Consider the following 24422-nt stretch of genomic DNA (forward strand, 5'->3'; position numbering starts at 1 on the left):
TATTATCATGACATATTTTAGAACCGATATTAGTTGTATCCCTCTCCAATCATTCTTAAGTGGTGCCTGGGACTTTAATGATCTAATGACTTGTTGTTCATAAGATATTCACAATTTCAAACAAGTTGTTTATAAAAAAAAAAACCTTTCTTGCATCTGGTTCTCATATGATTTTGTTCACCATTGAGATCATTACTATTTTGAAATCAGGGAAGGAGTCTCCAAAGTTTGTACAATACTTGTAAATGATGTAGAACTATTTCTAGCATTTGAAATTTTACCCTAAGTTCTTAAGCTGAAAAACTACATTGCTCTTTCCTTTTTAACATGATGAAATTGAGTTTGACTTTTGATGCCAGAGCTCTGCCTTTCACCTTGAAACTTCTGAGTATTTTCAATCCACTTGCTTTGGTTCATGGTTCAATATTCCCAGATTCATCCATTTGTATGTTAACCATTACAATTGTAAACTTTCCTCTTGTACTGATGTTGCCAACCATTTACAGACTATCTTTGTTTTGATGAACAGGAATTAATAATTTATTTCAATTAAGTCAAGTCCGTTACTTATAAAACCATGGCTTATTTGTAAATACCTTAGATGTAGTCTTTCTATACAGTGCCATCTTAAGTGTTCCAAATCATCAGCAGGCATATACAACTACTATCAAAGTTGATGGTGGTCATGGAGCCGCAGGATAACCATCCTCTAACACTGTTAGCATGATTGGTGTGAGTTTAAATATTTTTTTTTATTTTCATCAGTCTGTTTCATCATATTTTACCTTCCTTTTCAATATTTCTCTGAGCCACCAGCCTCCAGCACAGTTCCTTTACCTATTTTTCTCCTGTAAGCTACCTCGCATAGAGCCTGATCATTTGTGATGTCTCTTTTCTTGTGCTCCTCCCTTCCTAAGTGATTCCAAAACCTGGGACAATACCTTCACACCCACAAGTAATTATGCCATCCATTCAGAAAAGAGGGAATAGAGTGACCCAATTTGTTTTCAGATCTCAGCCTGCTTTGCTTCTCAGATCCCTCTATATACACCTGCAGTTTTTCAAACTGCTCAGCAATTATTCTAAACTATGTTTGAAAACAGAATATATGAGGAGGAAGAGATAACCAGAAAATTTCCCTCTCAGAGAAATGCAGAAAGTATCCAGCCATAGCAGACACAATATGTGCTTTCTGTCATATTGTAAAAAATATATTCCTATCTTTCCTTTTTAAATTTATTTTTATTTTTATTAGATATTTTCTTTATTTACATTTCAAATGTTATCCCCTTCCTTCCTCTGAAAATCCCCTATCCCATTCCCAATTCCCCTGCTCACCAACCCACCAACTCCCAATTCCCTGTCCTGGCATTCCCCTACATTGGGGCATTGAGTCTTCACAGGACCAAGGGCCTCTTCTTCCATTGATGCCTTGCAAGGTCATCCACTGCTACATATGTGGCTGAATCCATGGGTCCCTCCATGTGTACTCTTTTGTTGGTAGTTTAGTCCCTGTGAGCTTTGGGGGGTACTGGTTGGTTGATATTGTTGTTTTTCCTATGGGGCTGCAAACCCCTTCAGCTCTTTGGGTCCTTTCTCTAGCTTCTCCATTGGGGACCCTGTGCTCTGTCCAATAGTTGGTTGAGATCATCCACCTCTGTATTTATAAGGCACTGGCAGAGCCTCTCATTAGACAGCTATATCAGGTTCCTGTCAGCAAGCACTTGTTGGCACCCACAGTAGTGTATGGTTTTGGTAACTGTATTTCTATCTTTCACTGTGATTTTTCCAATGGTATTTGACCTCAAATGTCAAGTTCTGTATAGTCTCATATTTTTGTGTATTAGTTAATTTGTGGGATCTTCTTTCTCCAAATTCTCTCACTTTCAATATTTTAATTGTAGCTGATCTTTTTTCTTTTGTGCATTATTCTTTCTTTCAACTTCCTCCATCTCTCTTCAAGCCATTCATCCCCCTAATACCAGATAAACTAAAAAAGTAAAAAATGGTGAGAACAAAGAAAGAGAAATTCAAATCTAATTTCTTTTTCTTGTTGTTATTGTTGTTGTTTCTTCTTTAAACATGAATACTAACAAACTGCATCCAAACCTTGAACAACCAAAACAGAGAACTAAAATCGATACTATGTGCACTAGAAATTATTATGCCCTCTTAATATTCTCCATAACTGTAATTGTCACACATTTGCAGCTGACAAAATTACTCCAGCTAGAGCACAAAATAAATTATAGTCATCTGCTCTGGATAACGTGAAGAATCTCAATATCCCCACACCAGGAATTAACGCAAAATCATATATTTCTCATATTTCTATATTTCATGAAGATAACATAATTCCAAAATACTAACTACATTGGATTCAGCTTATGGACAAGTTCCAGGAAAGATCTTTTTACCAAATATTTTTCATTGATTTTAAAAAAGAATAATGGGAATGAGAGTCATGAGATTTCTAAGTCATGTGTGATTCCTGATCATTTTAATTTATTAAATGTTATGAAGTCTTACATCATTCATTACAAAGTAACTTTTTCCTATAGTAAAGAAATAAATAGCACTTCAGTACTTCATTCATCTCTCATATCAATTTCGTAATATTTCATGGCAATTTCCAAACTTCGGAGATGGTTGATATCTATCATTTTATGGCTATTTATTAAATCCCTATGTTAAAACAAAGTTCACTTATTTTCAAAAGCTTAGTCAGTTGCAATTATATTCTTCAAAGTGACTGCCAAAAACAGGTTGCCCTACAGTTCCCAGTAGGAGAAATACTTATGGGTAAAAACACAATTGTTTTAAAACCAGTCTGATAGCAACTCCACAGCTATTTGGCAAAACAACGGTAGTCTACATTGAAAGATCTGGAAGTATGGAAGCCATAACACTGGGAAGTACCTTCCAGGTATATCTTATTCTGGATTCTGATTTTCATATAATGTAAGCTATGAGTACTGTATCTTTACTTTTGAGACCTTATAATCTAGTTTTGGCATATCTAATAACAGCAGATATAGCCTAGGTGTTTTATGTGGATTTAGGTCTTCATTGGCCTTAGGTGTTCTCTTCAGTGTATTCAGTTTTTCCATGTTATTCAACATTTGTTCTAATTTCTTTTTGGCTCCAACCTATGACTTTTTGTTTATTTTTAGTTCGATATGGTAGCTTGAAAAATTAAACAAAAAAGAAAGAAACAGTCAAACAAAACACCCAACTTTTGTTTTAATAGTTGCTTTTTCAAATATAAAAGCCTTATGAGTTAGCCTTATGTCATAAGCCATCTACAACAGCCATGGTAAGCAAGTTTGTCTTCGGGATGTGGCCCTCCATGTTTTATTACTGTGAAGGGTGTGCTCTAAGATGCAGTATTCCTTGAGACTTCATCCCAGGATTTCTACTTGCTGCAGATATTATACCTTTCTTGCCTTGATTACATACCCTGATGATTCCCGGGCATCAGGCTTCTCTATTGGGCAAATTTCCTGCAGAGTCAGTTTGAAGATGTACTTTGATGCAGCAATGCTGTATACACAAATTTGATTCCATATTTCCAGATAATGATTTTACAGAACTCCCACATTGATATAAGTAACTTTCAAGCCTCCCATAGAAAAAAGAAAAAAACAACAACAACAAAACAAAACAAAACAAAAAGACAAACAAAACAAAAAACAAAAAACAAAAAACAAAAAACAAAAAATCCTCCACATAGAGGTCTGTCAAACTCAGCCTTTCTCAAGCTAATTGCAAAAAGAAAAAAGACAGGTACGGAACAAATTAGGATCATTGGTAACATCCAATCTAGATTCCAAATGAGGCCACTATCTTGTCACTAAAGGTCCTAAACAATGAATGGGCAATTTAATGTAGGCACAGGGATAGACAATGAATCATGGACAAGTTTATCTATACAGGGCTTCACACTAATGACACAAGGCAGATGATTTGTGTCTTGACAAAAGCATGCTAACTTATGACATAAAAGTATTGTTTTAATCTTATAATGAACCTATGGGGATATAAAAAAGTTAATGTTTAGTTAGGTAGTAGTATTAGTGGAAACATATAAACAATTCTGCTGTAACTCTTTCAGACTTATAGCCATACGACGTGAACTATTACTTTAAACATACTATGAGGTCACATAATATACAAACAATTTTAAAACTATGTGATCAGTTATCATAATTATATACAAAAATAAGGAGCAACAACAAATTTTTATGTAGCCTCATCTGCATTATCCACACATAGTATTCAAGACACCGTGTGCACCTTTTTTTCTTTTCTATTTTCTATATTTCTTTGTTTCTTGTTTCTTTATCTTCCTTCCCTAATTTATTCCTTCCTTCCTTACTTTCTTTTCTTTTCTTTCATCCTTCTATTTCTATTTCATTGGCTTTTGAATCGTTAATGAAATCTGAGCATCTATCCTGTGCAGTGATGTTCCCCTAGTCAAAGGGAAAAAATGCCAAGTTTCTTTTCCACTGCTGCTATGAATAGAAGGTAATTGTTAGAAGAAAGAAACTTGAGGTCCCTGAATAACAAGTGAAAGTTAAATTACCAGAAGTCTTACGCTTTGAACCCATTCACCATTGCCATAATGCTTCTTTGCCTGTCTCAGTTTACTCTGCCATGTCAAACATTGTCTTTCACTGCCTTACACAGTGAAATATCTTTTACATTGGGTGGACAGGATCTTGGAAGGCTCACTACTGTTTACTTCAAGAAAAGTCAATTGGTTATGGAGGACTAAAAGCACTAATTGAGAAACATGAGTGAGGATGTGCACTGAATGTAAATATATCAAGCTTTGCATCAATTATTTAATCATAAAAATCAGTGTTGGTTTTTCTAATTAAGTGCATAAACATGAGAGGTGACACATCTATCCATCTACAATCCAATCAATATTCTCTAAGTTTTCTTCTCAAAAATTTTGGTGATGTTATTTCAGAGATTCTGATAATATTGCTATCATGCCTGCCCCCAGTCTGTGCCATAGTGTGCAATTCAAACACAAAGGCCTGAAAAGGAACAGTGTGGTTTTAGCCTGCTGAGCTTACTGCACTGGTCCTAACATTTCATGAGTTTCACCATAGCTTCTTTTCTTTATCAGATATTTATGGTTATTGAATGTTGATAAATGAAAATCTCCATGTGTGGTGTCACTATTTACCTGAAAGAAACATATACCACATATGTTGGGAGGGAATTACTGACCTTCATCATGAAAAGCCCAGTAATTTCCCTATGCAGTTTTATCAACTATGGTTTCCATAAACTCTTTTTCAGTCTTTAAAACTTCCTTTAATCTCTCTGGTATATAGTATTTAACATTTGTGCAAAAATGTCCCTAGTGATCCAGCTGTCACATTTTTATATGTGTGAACCTAGGAGACTCTTTCTCTACATTGTCCTCTATACATCCCATCCTGACTGCATTAGGTTTTGAATAACTCAACCTAAACATCAATTCAAGCTGTTCAAATCTGTCAAAGCCTATTTTCCTCTTACAGTGAACATTCCACCACGGGGCATAGCAAAAACTAATAAAGTTGCAAGCAAGAGTCAAATTACTTTAATATTTGAGATTCTGTAAACTACGTATAACCAGCATTGTAACCTGGGCACCAAATGCCTCCTCTATAACAAAATTAGTTGGTGATTGGAATTGTCTTCCAATCCTTGATATTTATTGGACTTGTGGCTAGAGATAGTCAAGAGTTCTGGTGTCTCCTATGAGTCAGTCCATCCAGACTGATATCCTGGTACTGTCTCAGGTCATGTAGAATGCATTGTCATATTAGTCATATTAATGTTTCTCCAATTCTGTGGTATTGACATTGTCACATGTGTTCCCATGTCTCATAGCAAGACAGGTTCTGAGAATCTCACTTTAATTTTAAAGTTGTCCCAATTTTCAACATTTTAGAAAGAGACTATTTCCTAAATATCATATGTACTTTGCCTTTCCACCCATGATATTGAAAATCATGCTTGATGTGAATATTCTATCGTATTTGCAATGTATTCTTATTCCTTTGAATTTGAATATTTTTGACAGTGGGTTCTAAATTTCTATTTCAAAGGAGGCCTCTTTAGCAAATTTCTCTCCTGTTCCTTTCTTCAAAATATGTGAAACTGCAAATTGACATCTTCCTAAAAAGCCCACCTCGCCTTTTTTTCCCCCACTCTGGGAGTAGTACTGCTCATAGCACAATCCTAGTCTGCTTTCTTTTATCTTTTTCCTTTTTAAATTAATTCATAAATCCTGTCTTGGTGGACTTGTAATCCATAATTCCCTCTTGGTGGGAATGCAAACAAGCCTCCTTTAAAGTCATGTGACTGAATACAGCGTTTTTTCTAATTTCTTTGTTATGATATATTGTAAATATTGCAATAGATAGTGATCCGTGTATTTAAATGCATCTCCATACTTAGTGAAAAGGTCAACATTCAACAGTAATGCATTGTACATAATGCCATGTGAGGAAAAATGTCCACACTCATAACATACTTCTATAAGGATGTCCTACTATGAGATAACTCACCCTTCCTTGCATGATTTATAAATCATTACAGAGGGCATGTAACTGACAGTACTGAAAAAAGGTTCTTCTTTTCAAATCACATGGGGAAATGTATAGATATTGAGTTTGGTCTGAACAGATGCCTTTTCTTCAGATTGATCAGCCTAGCATTGCCTCTTGTTAAAAGTAGGTAATGATTCCTCTTCCAATAGTTCCCAGTAAGCAAAAGAAAATTTAGTCACCTCACAAGGGCACCCACGAGAGACCAATAACTCCATGTAATTCAACCTTGATGCACACAAGTGTTTATTTGGTATTGTTCACATTATTATGGGTTTGAGGTTACTTACTTGAGCCCCGATGCTGATGCCTAAAAATAAGATAGCTATATTGCTGAATATTTATCTGCACCATGTGTATTAACACAAGCAATTTCTTCTCACAGCTCTCTCATAAACTTGAAAGTGAATCACATTTGTTAAAGTGGTTTCAACTTGACTAATCTAAAGGCAACATTAGCTTGTTAAAACAGCATTGTCAGAAGCTCCATCAGAAAAGCAGAGAATATAGGCATAAAAAAATTGTAATAGCTTACAGAAACATACATTCCCAACTGCTTAGATGATGGCCATACTGCATCAATTCTGTATCCATTCATTTATATCAAGAGTAAGTTGATAGTCTCTTCTGATATAAATCTAAATAAGCAATATACATGGATTTGAGGTGTTTTTTTTAATGGCATAAATATATCACATACAACCATATATTTCTCTAAAATATTGTCAGGGAGACATAATACAACTTGATATCCTTGAAGCCTCACAATCATTGTTCCCTCTGTACTTTGTACTCACTCTACCTCTCAGTCCGTCTTGTTTTCACATTAATATCAAACATATACAACTATTTACTCATATCTATATAAACACTCAAATACCCAAAGTGAAAATGGTATCTATAGTTCTGCATTGTATCAGTTATACTATTAATTTTCTGTTGCATTCACTTTATGCCATACAATTAAAATTCTATTATTTATAGCTGAATTAAACACCAACATGCATGCATACCATATTCACAAGTACACTTTTCTACTTATCTGCTCACAAACATCAAATAATCTCCCAAGCATAGTCACTTTTAATTGAGGAATATCAATCTTTCACAACTAACATAGTGGAATGGAGTGGTTTTTATTTCCGTCAATATTTTCTGTGTTATCTCTGTCAGAAGCATCAAATAGTATGACTTCCATGTAATGAAAAGTAATGGGGCCAAGACTAGTCTGCACAGGTGAGAGTGTGGACTAAAGAAACTAACAGCTTCTGGGACAGGTGGGAGCAACAGAGCTTCTGAGGCAGACCGTGTTTAGCGCTCCAGAAATCCAGGCACCTTCCCTGCCAGAGGAGAGGCATCCGTCTGAACCAGGTAGCCATTGCCTGAACATCTGCCAGAGACATCTTGGTTCCCAGATCCTGCCAAGACTAGTCTGCACAGATGAGAGTATGAACTACAGAAGCTAACAGCTTCTGGGTCAGGCAGGACCCTCAGAGCTTCTAAGGCAGGCCCCATTTCTGGCTCCAGACATCTGGGCACCTTCCCTACTAGAGGAGAGGTGTCCCTCGGCCTAGGAGGCCATTGCCAGAACATCAGCTGGAGACATCTTGGTTCCCGGATCCTGCCAAGACTAGTCTGGACAGGTGAGAGTATGGACTACAGAAGCTAACAGCTTCTGGGACAGGCCCTGTTTCAGGCCTTCCTCTTCTGCCAGGAGGCAAATCTGAACAACTTGTGCACCTTCTCTGCAAGAGGAGAGCTTGCCTGCAGAGAGTGCTCTAACCACTGAAACTCAGGAGAGAGCTAGTCTCCCAGGTCTGCTGGAAGAGGCTAACAGAATTATGAAAGGAACAAGCTCTAACCAGAGACGACTATAACAACTGATTCCAGAGATTATCAGATAGCAAAAGGCAGACATAGGAATCTTACTAACAGAAACCAAGACCACTCACTATCATCAGAACCCAGCACTCACACCTCAGCCAGTCCTGGGTACCCCAACACACCAGAAAAGCTAGACCCGGATTTAAAGGCATATCTCATGATGATTGTAGAGGACATCAAGGACTTTAATAACTCACTTAAAGAAATACAGGAGAACACTGCTAAAGAGTTACAAGTCCTTAAAGAAAAAGAGGAAGACACATCCAAACAGATGATGGAAATGAACAAAACCATACTAGACCTAAAAAGGGAAGTGGACACAATAAAGAAAAAACAAAGTGAGGCAACGCTGGAGATAGAAACCCTAGGAAAGAAATCTGGAACCATAGATGCAAGCATCAGCAACAAAATATAAGAGATGGAAGAGAGAATCTCAGGTGGAGAAGATTCCATAGAGAACATCGGCACAACAATCAAAGACAATGCAAAATGCAAAAAGATCCAGAAACTAAACAGGGAAACAGTGAAACTAACAGAAGTTATGAAACAAATGGATCTAACAGATATCTACAGAACATTTTATCCTAAAACAAAAGGATATACCTTCTTCTCAGCACCACATGGTACATTCTCAAAAATTGACCATATACTTGGTCACAAAACAGGCCTCAACAGATACAAAAATATTGAAATTTTCCCATGCATCCTATCAGATCACCATGGACTAAAGCTGATCTTCAATAACATCGTAAATTATAGAAAGCCAACATTCATGTGGAAACTGAACAAAACTCTTCTCAATGATACCTTGGTCAAGGAAGGAATAAAGAAAAAATTAAAGACTTTTTAGAGTTCAATGAAAATGAAGCCACAAAACACCCAGACTTATGGGAAACAATGAAAACATTTCTAAGAGGAAAACTCATAGCTATGAGTGCCTCCAAAAAGAAACTAGAGAGAGCACACACTAGCAGCTTGACAGCACACCTAAAAGCTTTAGAACAAAAGGAAGGAAATTCACCCCAGAGGAGTAGAAGGCAGGAAATAATCAAACTCAGGGGCGGTATTAACCAAGTGGAAACAAGAAGAACTATGCAAAGAATCAACCAAACAAGGAGCTGGTTTTTTTGAGAAAAATAAACAGGATAGATTGACACTTAGCCAGACTCACTAAAGGGTACAGGGACAGCATCCTAATTAACAAAATCAGAAATGAAAAGAGAGACATAACAATAGATCCTGAAGAAATCCAAAACACCATCAGATCCTTCTACAAAAGGCTATACTCAACAAAACTGGAGAACCTGGATGAAATGGAAAAATGTCTAGACAGATACCAGGTACCAAAGTTAAATCAGGATCATGTTAATGATCTAAACAGTCCTATATCCCCTAAAGTAATAGAGGCAGTCATTAATAGTCTCCCAACCAAAAAAATCCCAGGACCAGATGGGTTTAGTACAGAGTTCTATCAGACTTTCAAAGAAGATCTAATTCCAGTTCTTCACAACCTATTCCATAAAATAGAAGCAGAACGTACTCTACCCAACTCATTCTTTGAAGCCACAATTACTCTGATACCTAAACCACAGAAAGACCCAACAAAGATAGAGAAATTCAGACCAATTTTCCTCATGAATATCAATGCAAAAATCCTCAATAAAGTTCCTACTACCCGAATCCAAGAACACATCAAAAACAATCATCGATCCTGACAAAGTAGGTTTCATTCCAGGGATGCAGGGATAGTGTAATATACAAAAATCCATCTACATAATCCATTATATAATCAAATCAAAAACTAAAACCACATGATCATCTCATTAGATGCGGAGAAAGCATTTGACAAAATCCAACACCCATTCATGATAAAAGTCTTGGAAAGATCAGGAATTCAAAGTCCATACCTAAACATGGTAAAAGCAATCTACAGCAAACCAGTAGCCAACATCAAAGTAAATGGTGAGACTGGAAGCAATCCCACTAAAATCAGGGACTAGAAAAGGCTGCCCACTTTCTACCTACCTATTCAACATTGTACTTGAAGTCCTAGCCAAAGCAATTCAACAACAAAAGGAGATCAAGGGCATAGAAATTGGAAAAGAAGTCAAAATATCACTTTTTGCAGATGATATGATAGTACATATAAGTGACCCTAAATAGTTCACCACAAAACTCCTAAACCTGATAAACAGGTTCAATGAAGTATCTGGATACAATATTAACTCAGATAAGTCAATGGCCTTTCTCTACACAAAGGATAAACAGACTGAGAAAGAAATTAGGGAAACAACACCCTTCTCAATAGTCACAAATAATATAAAATACCTTTGAGTGACTCTATCTAAGGAAGTGAAAGATCGGTATGATAAGAACTTCAAGTTTCTAAAGAACGAAATTAATGAAGATCTAAGAAGATGGAAAGATCTCCCATGCTCATGGATTGGCAGGCTCAGTATAGTAAAAATGGATACATTGCCAAAAGCAATCTACTGATTCAATGAAATCCCCATCAAGATTCCAATTCAATTTTTCAACGAATTGGAAAGGGCACTCTCCAAATTCATCTGGAATAACAAAAAACCTAGGACAGCAAAAACTCTTCTGAATTAAAAAAAAAAGAACCTGTGGTGAAATCACCATGCCTGACCTAAAGCTGTACTACAGAGCAATTGTGATTAAAAAAAAAAACTGCATGGTACTTGTATAGTGACAGACAAGTAAACCAATGGAATAGAATTGAAGCCCCAGTAATGAGCCCACACACCTGTGGTCACTTGCTCTTTGACAAGGTAGCTAAAACCATCCAGTGGAAAAAAGACAGCATTTTCAACAAATGGTGCTGGCACAACTGCTGGTTATCATGTAGAAGAATGCAAATTGATCCATTCCTATCTCCCTGTACTAAGGTCAAATCTAAGTGGATTAAGGAACTCCACATAAAACCAGAGATACTGAAAATTATAGAGGAGAAAGAGGGGAAAATCATTGAAGATATGGGCACAGGGAAAAAGTTCCTGAATAGAACAGCAATGGCTTGTGCTGTAAGATCGAGAATCAACAAATCAGACCTCATAAAATTGCAAAGCTTCTGCAAGGCAAAAGACACCCTCAATAAGACAAAAAGGCCACCAACAGGTTGGAAAAAGATCTTTACCTATCCTAAATCAGATAGGGGACTAATATCCAACATATATAAAGAATTCAATAAGGTGGACTCCAGAAAATCAAATAACCCCATTAAAAAATGGGGCTCAGAGCTAAGCAAAGAATTCTCACCCGAGGAATACTGAATGGCTGAGAAGCACCTGAAAAAAATGTTCAGCATCCTTAATCATCAGGGAAATGCAAATCAAAACAACCTTGAGATTCCACCTCACACCAGTCAGAATAGCTAAGATGAAAAATTCAGGTGACAGCAGATTATGGTGAAGATGTGGAGAAAGAGGAACACTCCTCCATTGTTGGTGGGATTGCAAGCTTGTACAACCACTCTGGAAATCAGTCTGGTGGTTTCTCAAAAAATTGGAATTCTGCAATACCTCTCCTGGGACACATGCTCCACTATGTTCATAGCAGACTTCTTTGTAATAGCCAGAAACTGGAAAGAACCCAGATGCCCTTCAACAGAGGAATGGATACAAAAAATGTGGTACATTTACACAATGGAGTACTACTCAGCTATTAAAAGGAATGAATTTATGAAATTCCTAGGCAAATGGTTGGACCTGGAGGGCATTATCCTGAGTGAGGTAACTAAATCACAAAATAACTCACATGATATGTACTCACTGATAAGTGGATATTAGCCCAGAAACTTAGAATACCCAGGAAATAAGATACAATTTCTGAAACACATGAAGCTTGGAAGAATGAAGACCAAGGTGTGGATACTTTGCCCCTTCTTGGAATTGGAAGCAAAGCACCCATGGAGGGAGCTACAGAGACAGATTTTGGAGCTGAAATGGAAGGATGGACCATATAGAGGCTGCCATACCTGGAGATCCATCCCATAATCAGCCTCCAAACGCTGACTCCATTGCATACCCTAGCAAGATTTTCCTAAAAGGACCCCGATATAGCTGTCTCATGAGACTATGCTGGGGTCTAGCAAACACAGAAGTAGATGCTCACAGTCAGCTATTGAATGGATCACAGGGCCCCCAATGGAGGAGCTGGAAGAAGTACCCAGGGAGCTGGGGGGATCTGCCACTATAGGTTCTATAGGTTCTATAGGGGGATCTGTTCTATAGGTGGAACAACAATATGAACTAAGCACTAACCCCCCAGAGCTCCTGTCTCTAGCTGCGTATGTATCAGAAGACGGCCTGGTCAGCCATCAGTGGAAAGAGAGTCCCATTGGTCGTGCAGTTTATATGCCTCAGTACAGGGGAATGACATGGCCAAGAGGTGGGCATGGATGGGTGGGGGAGTGGGTGTGGGAGGGTGTGGGGTACTTTTGGGATAACATTCGAAATGTAAATGAAATAAATACCCAATAATAAGAAAAAGAAAGAAAAATAATGGATCAAGGTAATTATGTACAAATTATTTCCAGTGGTTATTGCACAAAAAATTGACATGAAATTGGAGTATTTAAAATTCCCAGTAGAAGAGCATTCTCTTGATATTTTTTACAGGTTAAGCATTGCTATAAGTATGAACAATAAAATAAAAAATTCTTTATTCTACTCACTAAAAGGGATTAGAAAAGACTAGTTATTTAAATCAATTAGTGTCAATTTCTTATTTTCAATTTAAAATTTATTTTTATTGGATATTTTAAGTATTTTCATTTCAAATGTTATCCCCTTCCCTAATTTCTGATCTGGAAATGCCCTATCACATTCTCTTTCATCCTTCTTCGATGAGGGCACTCCACCTCCCACCCTAGGACTCCCACCTCCCTCCCTGGAATTTCCCTACACTGGGGAATAGAGCCTTCACAGGAACAAGGGCCTCTCCTCTTATTAATGCCAGACAATGTCATCCTCTGTTACATATGTAGCTGGAACCATGGGTTCTTCCATGTTTCCTCATTGTTTGGTTGTTTAGTCCATGGGAGCACTGGGGTGTCTGGTAGGCTGGTAGTGTTGTTTGTCCTATGTCCCTATGTGTCCTATGGGATTGCAAACACTTTAAGCCCCTTTAGTCCTTTCTCTAACTTCTCCATTGGTTTATCTGTATTCCATCCAATGGTTGGCTGTGAGCATCCACCTCTGTATTTTTTCAGACTCTGGCAGAGCATCTCAGAATATAACAGGCTCCTGTCAGCAAGCACTTCTTGGAATCCACAATAGAGTCTGGGTTTGATGTCTGTATATGGAATGAATCCCCAGGTGGGGCACTCTCTGGATGGCCATTCTTTCAGTCACTGCTCCACAATTTTTCACCATATTTCTTTTAGACAGAAGTCATTCTGGTTTGTGTGACCTCATCCCAATCCCTGGGGCCTTGCATAACCTCTGAATATGGTTTCTACAGGTTCTTCCTCCCCTTTGTTGGGCATTTCAGCTAATCTCATCCATGTTGGATCCTGGGAGCCTCTTGCTTTCCTGGCATCTGGGACTTGCTGGTGGATATCCCCAGTTCACAAAATTCCATTGATACACAACTATGTTCAAATTCCTGACCTTCTGTATGTCATCCCAGTATTCTCCCATACTTGATCTGCCTCCCTTTTCCTGATCTCCCTACTTTCTTCCTTCCAAGTCCCAGATACTCTCTATATCCCATGAGTATTGTGTTCCCCCTTCTAAGAAGGACTGAAGCATTCTAATTTTGGTCCTCTTTCTTCTTGAGCTTCATATGGTTTACGAAATGTATCTTGTGTATTTGGAGTTTGGGCTAATATCTACTTATCAGGGAGTGCATACAATGTGTGTGCTTTTATGATGGGTTACCTCACTCAGGATGATGTTTTCTAGTTCCATCCATTTGACTAAGAATTTCATGAAGTCATTGTTTTTAATATCTGAGTCATACTCCATTACATAAATCCATTCAGATGTTGAAGGACATCTGGCTTCTTTCCAGCTTCTGACTATTTAAAATAGGGCTGCTATGAACATAGTGGAACATGTGTCCTTGTTATATGTTGGAGCAAGCATGTTTTGGGTAAATGCGAAGGAGAGGTATATCTGGATTCTCAAGAAATAATATGTCCAATTTTCTGAGTAACCACCAGGATGATTTCCAGAATTGTTTTAACAGATTGTAATCCCATTAACAATGGGGGAGTGTTCCTCTTTCTCCACATCCTCACCAGCCTTTGCTGCTACTTGAGTTCTTGATCTTAGCTGTTCTAACTGGTATGAAGTAGAATCTCAGGGTTATTTTGACTTGCATTTCCCTGATGATGTTGAACTCTTCTTTAGGTGTTTCTTGGCCATTCAAGCTTTCTCAATTGAGAATTCTCTCTTTACTTCTGTTCCCTAGTTTTAATAGAAATATTTGGTTCTCTGGAGTCTAACTTCTTGAGTTCACTGTATATATTGGTTATTAACCCTCTATGGGAGGTAGGATTGGTAAGGATCTTTCCCAATTTATCAGTTGCCATTTTGTCCTTCTGACAGTCTCCTTTGCCTTACAGAAGCTTTGCAATTTCATGAGGTCTCATTTGTCTATTGTTGATCTTAGAGCATAAGCCATTGGTGTTCTGTTCAGGAAATTTTCCCCTATATCCATGTGATCTAGGAATTTCTCTTCTTCCTCTTCCTCTAGTTTCAGTGTATCTGGTTTTATATGGAAGTCCTTCATCCACTTGGGCTTGAGCTTTGTACAAAGAGATAAGAATGGATCAGTTTGCATTCTTCTACATGCTGACTGACATTTGAACCAGCACTATTTGTCAAAAATACTGTCTTTCTTCCATGGAATGGCTTTAGCTCCTTTGTCACATATCAAGTGATCATAGGTGTTTGGTTATCCCAGAATGCACTTGCAAATTGCTCTTTCTAACTCTATGAAGAATCGAGATGGGAATTTTGATGGGGGATTGCATTGAATCTATAGATTGCTTTTAGGAAGATGGCTATTTTTACTATATTAATTCTGCTGATTCATGAGCATGCGAGATTTTTCCTTCATCTGAAATCTTCCTTGATTTTTTTCTTCAGGGACTTGAAGTTCTTGTCAGACCAATTGTTCACTTACTTGGTTACAGTCACACCAAGATATTTTATATTATTTGTGACTAATATGAAGGGTTTCACTTCCCTAATTTCTTTCTTAGGCTGTTTAACCTTTTAGTAAAGGAAGGCTACTGATTTGTTTGGGTTAATTTTATATTCAGAATCTTTGTTGGTATTGTTTATCTGGTTTAGGAATTTTGTGGTGGAATTTTTGATGTCACTGAAGTATACTTTCATATCATTTGCAAATAGTGATAGTTTGAGTTCTTACTTTCCCATTTGTATCCCTTTGCCATAATTTTGTTGTCTAATTGTTATGGCTAGGACTGCAAGTACTATATTGAATACCTAGCAAGAGTGGGCAGCCTTGTGTAGTCCCTGATTTTAGTGGAATTGCTTCAAGTTTCTTTTCATTTAGTTTGGCATTGGCTTCTGGTTTATTGTATATTGCTTTTTATTATGTTTAGGTATGAACGTTGAATTCCTGATATTTCCAAGACTTTTACCATGAGGGGTTGTTGAATTTTGTCAAATGTTTTCTATGATTCTAATGAGATTATCATGTAGCTTTTTGTTTGTGTTTTTTCTTTTAATGTGGTGGATTACATTAATGGATTTTCATATATTGAAACATTGCTGCATTCCTGGGGAGAAGCCTACAACAGAAAGCCCACATACACATGGTAGCTGGGCAAAGATAACTTGGTCAAGGAAGAAATAAAGAAAGAAATTAATGACTCTTTAGAATTCGATGAAAATCAAGGCATAACATACCCAAACTTATGGGACACAATGAATGCCACTCTAAGAGGAAAACTCATAACTCTGAGTACCTCCAAAAAGAAAGTGGAAAGAGCATACACTAACATCTTCACAGCAAAGCTGAAAACGTTTGGTATAGCATTGGTAATGTAAATGAGCTAAATACCTAATAAAAAATGGAAAAAAAAAAAAAGAAGCAAATGCACTCAAGTGGTGTCGATGGCAGGATATAATGAAACTCGGGGCTGAAATTAACCAAGTAGAAACAAAAAGAATTGTACAAAGAATCAACAAAACCAGGAGCTGGATCTTTGGGAAAACTAAAAAGATAGATAAACCCTTATCCAGACTAACCAGAAGGCACAGAGACAGTATCCAAATTAACAAAATCAGAAATGAAAAGTGAGACCTAACAGCAGAAACAGAGGAAATTTTTAAAAATCATCAGGTCCTACTATAAAAGCATATACTCAACAAAACTGGAAAATCTGGATTAAATGGACAATTTTCTAGACAGATACCTTGTACCAAAGTTAAATCAGGATCAGATAAACCATCTAAACAGCCCCATAACCCCCAGTGAAACAGAAGTAATCATTAAAAGACTCCCAACGAAAAAAATCCCAGGACCAGATGAGTTTATTGCAGAACTATCAGAACTTCGAAGAAGACATAATACAAATACCCTTCAAATTGTTCCACAAAATAGAAATAGAAGGAACACTGTAAATTTGTTCTATAAAGTCACACTTATTCTGATACCTAAACCACACCAAGACCCAACAAAGGAGAACTTCAAACCAATTTCCTGTACGAATATCAATACAAAACTACTGAATAAAATTCTTGCAATCTGAACCCAAGAGCACAGCAAGATGATCATTTACCATGATCAATTAGTATCAATTTCTTAAGTACCTTAGGAGGTAAAGGAATTTCATGGCTGTAATGCACATGTTCAATGTTCACTGAATTACTGTATCCTCATCTCTAAATATTGGTAAGAATCTCAGTTTTCCATATTTCTTTTTCATTTCAAATACAAGGGATTTCTATAGGTTGGCAGACTCCTCTATATATTTTTGACTGTAGTCAATTTTTTATATTTTCTTTGTCAAGGGCCATTGATTTATCCATTTGGCTTGTGATGTAACCATTTTCAAAATGGGGATATTGCCATTTCAGCTGTGGCTCCTCCTCTAATTTTAGAAACTCAGTTACTGTTATGATCTGTGTTTGAACAATTTGCAAAGCCTTGGGTTTTTTTTTTTTTTTTTTACTAAATATATAAATATTTTCTCCTGGAGCATCCAACTATTTCATCACAAATTTCTTTTTCTTTTTTCTTTTCTTTTTTTAGAATACAGAGGATGTTTATTACAGAGTAAATGTGACACTCCCAAAAGGTAGGAGTGGACAACAGTCAACACCATGGCACAGGGCACCTTCTCAAGGAGCAGGGATGTACAATGGTGAATGAAGCCATTGTGATAGCTTTCACTTTATACAGGCTTTATGTCGTGTCTAAAGTCTCGGGAAGAGGCAGTTTTCCTGAAGGGGATTTTTCTGTCAAGGTAATTTACAGGTATGTTTAGCTTGGCTTTTATTTGAGGGGGACAATGCTGTGTTCTTCTTCTTTATCAGAAAGCCTCCACTCAATAGCAATCCTGTAGGCTTAAGGTTCCTAGAAACAGGTTTAGTTATCAATTAATGATGTTGCAGGGAGGTCATGATACTATATTTCCTCTCTGGGGTAGAGATAGAAGGCAGGTCCCATTCTGACCAATAATCACTTTCTAGAGTTGAGGCCTTTGGTTTTTAAAGTTTATGGAGGAGAAGTCCAGCCCTAATGTTTCTAAGTAGCTTCTTCGTTCCACTATGTATCTGATATTTGTATCCTTCCAATAATAACCTCATGCAGAGCTGCAGTGCACTAAATCTTATAGCCAGTAGGTTAGCCTTGTACAGTCAACACTCTTCCCATCTCTGCACGACCCTTTCATCTCAGCCTCTTATAGCTACACCTACTTCTCACCTGATTCCATTTCCATCCACCTTTGTGGCCACCTGTGACCAGAATAACTACTGTTCTTCCTTGTAGAGATTTTTTTTTAATCCTAATCTGGGATTCCTACCCACCTTGATCATTCAGTTCCCTGAAAAAAAGATACACACAACCTTTCTATTTACAATAAGCCTTAATCAGCACTAGAGCTGAGCAGGTATCTACCATCTAGGCTATTAAAATCTATTTCCTGTCACTAACCCTGTTTCATCTGGGGTGCAATTTATTTCAATTGGCCAGCCCTGGGGCCATGTTTGCTTGACTCCTAGCCCATAGCCTCTTCCTCCTCACCTTCTCCTTTCTCTTGTGGTTTTCCTCAAGGATTTAGAATTCCAAGCCCTGAAATCCTAAACCCTGCCTATGTCTCTTCTGTCCAACTATTAGCAGTTGGCATTTTTATTTACCAATCAGAAGTAACTTAGGGACAAATTCACATAGCATCATTTGGGTCTCTGGGGCAGCCAGGTCTGGGGTAGGGCCCCATACTTAGTGTTACAATGCCCAGCAATAGACCAAACCCTAACAGTTCTCCACTACTGTAATTCTGTCAATTCTACAATGGCCTCTGAAAGTAGAACCAGACACTGTGTAATTGATGTGACTGCCCCCCCCACACACACACCTTGGCACAATTCCCTGAGGATCCATCCAGGTTGTTGTGTGCATCTGTGGTCTGTTGTGATTTATTCCTAAGTCATCTTCTCAGTCATAGTTTATTGACCTCATTGAAGAAGCCATTTAAGGTGTTTGGATGCATCATTAGCAGACCTGCCATACACATGCATGTACAAGTTTTCTGCAAATACAAAATTTTCATTTCTTTGGGAGAAAGGCTCCTAAAGTGTCCTGTCATACAGAAATTGCACTTTCTTGTTTTTAACAAGTGAGCCAGACATGCCATTTTACATTCCCACTAGCAGTAAGTGAGAAGCAGATTTTTCTCAGAGGTCCTCAGCAGATGGTCTTACTATGTCTTAATTTCAGGTCCTCTGGGGGGTGAGCAGTGAAATCTCTTGGTGACTTTAATATGGAGCCCGCAGGGCCTAAGCCACAGCTTTCTGGGTTCAGGTCTTCACCTTTGTTTCTTCTGCAGGGAAACACCTCCTCACTCACTTACCAGACAGCCATGTTGCATATGATTGTCTCATATTTTGTGGTCTCGTTCTGCTCTCTTGCTCCATGATTATTTTTGTTGAAGTCTTGGGATGTCACATCTTGTACAAATAGAATAACATGATTGCATCTTTTCCAATCTGCTTGTCTTGATGAGGGTAGTGTAGTGATGGGTATGGCTGTCTCCAGTCTGTGGAGCTTGTTTTTGTTTCGTTTTGGAAAGAAAGTCTCACCATGTAAAATAGGTTAAACTTAAACTCATTGTCTTCCTACCTGTCTCTCAGGGCTGGGATAATAGATGGGGCTCACTATAGCCAGTCTTCTTACCTTTTATTTCTCTCTCTTTCTCTCTTTCTCTCTTTCTCTCTTTCTCTCTCTCTCTCTCTTTCTTTCTTTCTTTCTTTCTTTCTTTCTTTCTTTCTTTCTTTCTTTCTTTCTTTCTTCCTTTCCTTCTTTCTTTTAACATTTTCCAATTTTTATTAGGTATTTTCTTCATTTACATTTCAAATGCTATCCTGAAAGTCCCCTATACCCTCTTCCAACACTACTCCCCTACCTACCCACTCCCACTTCTTGGCCCTGGCATTCCCCTGTACTGGGGCATACAAAGTTTGCAAGACCATGGGGCCTCTCTTCCCAATGATGAACGACTAGGCCATCTTCTGCTACATATTCAGCTAGAGACATGAGCTCTGGGGGTACTGGTTAGTTTGTACTGTAGTTCCACTTATAGGGTTGCAGATCTCTTCAGCTTCTTGGTTACTTTCTCTAGGTCCTCCATTGGGGGCTCTGTGCTCCAACCAATATCTGACTGTGAACATCCACTTCTGTGTTCGTCGGGCACTGTCATAGCCTCATGAGAGACAGCTATATCAGGGTCCTTTCATCAAAATCTTGTTGGAATATACAATGATCTCTGCATTTGTTGGCTGATTATGGGATGAATCCCAAGTGGGGCAGTATCTGGATGGTCCATCCTTTCTTCTCACCTCCAAACTTCGTCTATGTAACTCCTTCTATGGATATTTAGTTACCAATTCTAAGGAGGGGCGAAGTATCCACACTTTGGATTTCCTTCTTCATGAGTTTCATCTGTTTTACAAATTGTATATTGGGTATTCTAAGTTTCTGGGATAATATCCACTCATCAGTGAGTTCATATCATGTGAGTACTTTCGTGATTGGGTTACCTCACTCAGGATGATACACTCCAGATCCATCCATTTGCATAGGAATTTCATAAATTCATTGTTTTTAATAGCTGAGTGTACTCCATTGTGTAAATGTACCACATTTTCTGTATCCATTCCTCTATTGAGTGACATCTAGATACTTTCTAGCTTCTGGCTATTATAAATAAGGCTGCTATGAACATAGTGGAGCATGTGTCCTTCTTACTGGTTAGAACATCTTCTGGATATATGCCCAGGAGAGGTATTGCGGGATCCTCCAGTAGTACTATGTCCAATTTTCTGAGGAACCGCCAGACTGATTTGCAGAGTGGTTGTACAAGTTTGCAATCCCACCAACAATGGCGGAGTGTACCTCTTTATCCACATCGTCGCCAGTACCTGCTGTCACCTGAATTTTTGATCTTAGCCATTCTGATTGGTGTGAGGTGGAATCTCATGATTAAGGATGCTGAACATTTTTTCAGGTGCTTCTCAGCCATTCGGTATTCCTCAGGTGAGAATTCTTTGTTTAGCTCTGAGCCCCATTTTTAAGGGGGTTATTTGATGTTCTAGAGTCCACCTTCTTGAGTTCTTTATATATGTTGGATATTAGTCCCCTATCACATTTGGGATAGGTAAAGATCCTTTCCCAATCTGTTGGTGGTCTTTTTCTCTTATTGAAGGTGTCTTTTGCCTTGCAGAAGCTTTGCAATTTTATGAGTTCCCATTTATCGATTCTCGATCTTACAGCACAAGCCATTGCTGTTCTATTGATGAACTTTTCCCCTGTACCCATATCTTCGAGGCTTTCCCCTACTTTCTCCTCTATAAGTTTCAGTGTCTCTGGTTTTATGTGGAGTTCCTTGATCCATTTAGATTTGACCATAGTACAAGGAGATAGGAATGGATCAATTTGCATTCTTCTACATGATAACCACCAGTTGTGCCAGCACCATTTGTTGAAAATGCTGTCTTTCTTCCACTGGATGGTTTTAGCTCCCTTGTCGAAGATCAAGTGACCATAGGTGTGTGGGCTCATTTCTGGGTCTTCAATTCTATTCCATTGGTCTGCTTGTCTGTCACTATACCAGTACCATGCAGTTTGTATCACATTTGCTCTGTAGTACAGCTTTAGGTCAGGCATGGTGATTCCACCAGAGGTTCTTTTATCCTTGAGAAGAGTTTTTGCTATCCTAGGTTTTTTGTTATTCCAGAAGAATTTGCAGATTTCTCTTTCTAATTCGTTGAAGAATTGAGTTGGAATTTTGATGTGGATTGCATTGAGTCTATAGATTGCCTTTGGCAAGATAGCCATTTTTACAATGTTGATCCTGCCAATCCATGAGCATGGGAGATCTTTCCATCTTCTGTGATCATTAATTTCTTTTTACAGAGACTTGAAGTTCTTATCATACAGATCTTTCACTTCCTTAGTTAGAGTCATGTCAGGGTATTTTATGTTATTTGTGACTATTGAGAAGGGTGTTGTTTTCCTAATTTCTTTCTCAGCCTGTTTATCCTTTGTGTACAGAAAGGCCATTGACTTGTTTGAGTTAATTTTATATCCAGCTACTTCATTGAAGCTGTTTATCAGGTTTAGGAGTTCTCTGGTGGAGATTTTAGTGTCACTTATATATACTATCATATTATCTGCACAAAGAGATATTTTTACTTCATCTTTTCCAATTTGTATCCCTTTGATCTCCTTTTGTTTTCAAATTGCTCTGGCTTGGAATTAAAGTACAATGTTGAATAGGTAGGGAGAAAGTGGGCAGCCTTTTCTAGTCCCTGATTTTAGTGGGATTGCTTTCAGCTTCTCACCATTTACATTGATGGTGGCTACTGGTTTGCTGTAGATTGCTTTTATCATGTTTAGGTATGGGCTTTGAATTCTTGATTTTTCCAAGACTTTTATCATGAATGGGTGTTGGATCTTGTTGCATGCTTTTTGTGCTTCTAAGGAGATGATCATGTGGTTTTTGTCTTTCAGTTTGTTTATATAATGGATTACGTTGATGGATTTCTGTATATTAAACCATCTCTGCATCTCCGGAATAAAACCTACTTGGTCAGTGTAGTGGTTATTCCTGGTTGTCAACTTGACTATATTTGGAATGAACTACAATCCAGAATTGGAAGGCTCACCAGTGACCATTATCTGGAGGCTTGGAGATCCTTATCTGGATCTTGGTATGGAGATCTTGAGCCATAGTGGCTATGGATTCCAGAAGATTGAATCTCCGAGTTCAAGGAACACACCTTTAATCTGGGCTACGCCTTTCATCTGGGATTAAGGGTGTGGTGGAACACATCTTTAATCTGGACTACACCTTCTGCTGGAGACAATATAAGGACATTGAAAGAAGGGAGTCTTGCTCTTGCTCCTTCGCCTGCTTGCTGCTTGAGACTGAGTAACTGCTAGATCCTTGGACTTCCATTCACAGCTGCGACTGAACAATTGTTGGGAATTGGGCTGCCGACTGTAAGTCATCAATAAATTCCTTTACTATCTAGAGACTATCCATAAGTTCTGTGACTCTAGAGAACCCTGACTAATACAGAAGTTGGTACCAGGAGAGGTTCTAGAGTAACAGAAGTAAAAGGATGAATCTTTTAAAATACTGGAATTGGCTTGTTGATCCACCAGCACTTTCAACTATTGAAACCTCTCCAGATTCTCTCCCTCCTGGGAGCTCAGAGAATTTTGAAGACCCATGGTTGAAACTATATTCCAAACTTAAAGAAGCTAATGCCCTTGATTTTCTTAATGAATTAGGTGATTCAGTGCACAAAGCTTTCTACAAGATGGGGAAAAAAATCGGAAAATGATTTTACTGGCTGGCTGCTCTTAGTATCTGTGGAAAAAATGATGAATGAAAGGAAGGAGTTGTGTGATAAAATCGAAAGGCTCCAGACACAAGTAAACGATCTAAAAGTTGCTAAGTGTGTCCTTGAGGAGAATCTTCTCTCTTGTAGCAATAGAGCTCAAGTTGTAGAAAATCAAACAGAAACTCTCATTGTAAGGTTGGCTGAACTACAGCAAAAATTCAAGTCTCAGCCTCAGAGTGTGTCGACAGTTAAAGTAAGGGCTCTAATTGGCAAAGAATGGGATCCTACAACATGGGATGGGGATGTGTGGGAAGACCATGTTGACGCTGAGAATTTTGAATCTTCAGATTCTCAAGGGTTTGCCCCACCTGAGGAAGTAGTACCCTCAGCCCCACCCCTTGAAATAATGCCTTCCCCACATGAGGAAATTAATTTTGCAGAGTCTGATAAACCAGCAATGACTTTCACTACTGATGTTTCTCAAGGCCCACCAATGGTTTCTTCTAGACCTGTAACCAGACTCAAAGCAAAACAGGCTCCTAGAGGGGAGGTAGAAAGTGTAGTCCATGAAGAAATTCGCTACACTACTAAGGAGCTTAATGAGTTTGCTAATTCATTCAAGCAGAAACCTGGTGAATATGTGTGGGAATGGATTTTAAGGGTGTGGGATAAGGGTGGAAGGAGCATAAAACTAGAGCAGGCTGAGTTTATTGACATGGGTCCTCTGAGTAGAGATTCTAGGTTTAATACAGAAGCTCGCATAGTTAAAAAAGGTGTCAAAAGTTTGTTTGAATGGTTGTTGAGGTGTTTATCAAAAGATGGCCTACTGGAAATGACTTGGAGATGCCTG

At 38.1% G+C, this 24422-nt stretch overlaps 1 protein-coding gene across 1 annotated transcript in view; it reads right to left on the minus strand.

Moving 5' to 3' along the window:
* Positions 1-24422, minus strand: part of Skint6 (selection and upkeep of intraepithelial T cells 6) — a 482358-nt gene that overhangs the window by 95947 nt on the left and 361989 nt on the right. The gene's annotated exons all lie outside the window — the stretch shown is intronic.

This window comes from Mus musculus, chromosome 4, assembly GCF_000001635.26.
Source record: "Mus musculus strain C57BL/6J chromosome 4, GRCm38.p6 C57BL/6J".
Classification (NCBI taxonomy): Eukaryota; Metazoa; Chordata; class Mammalia; order Rodentia; family Muridae; genus Mus; species Mus musculus.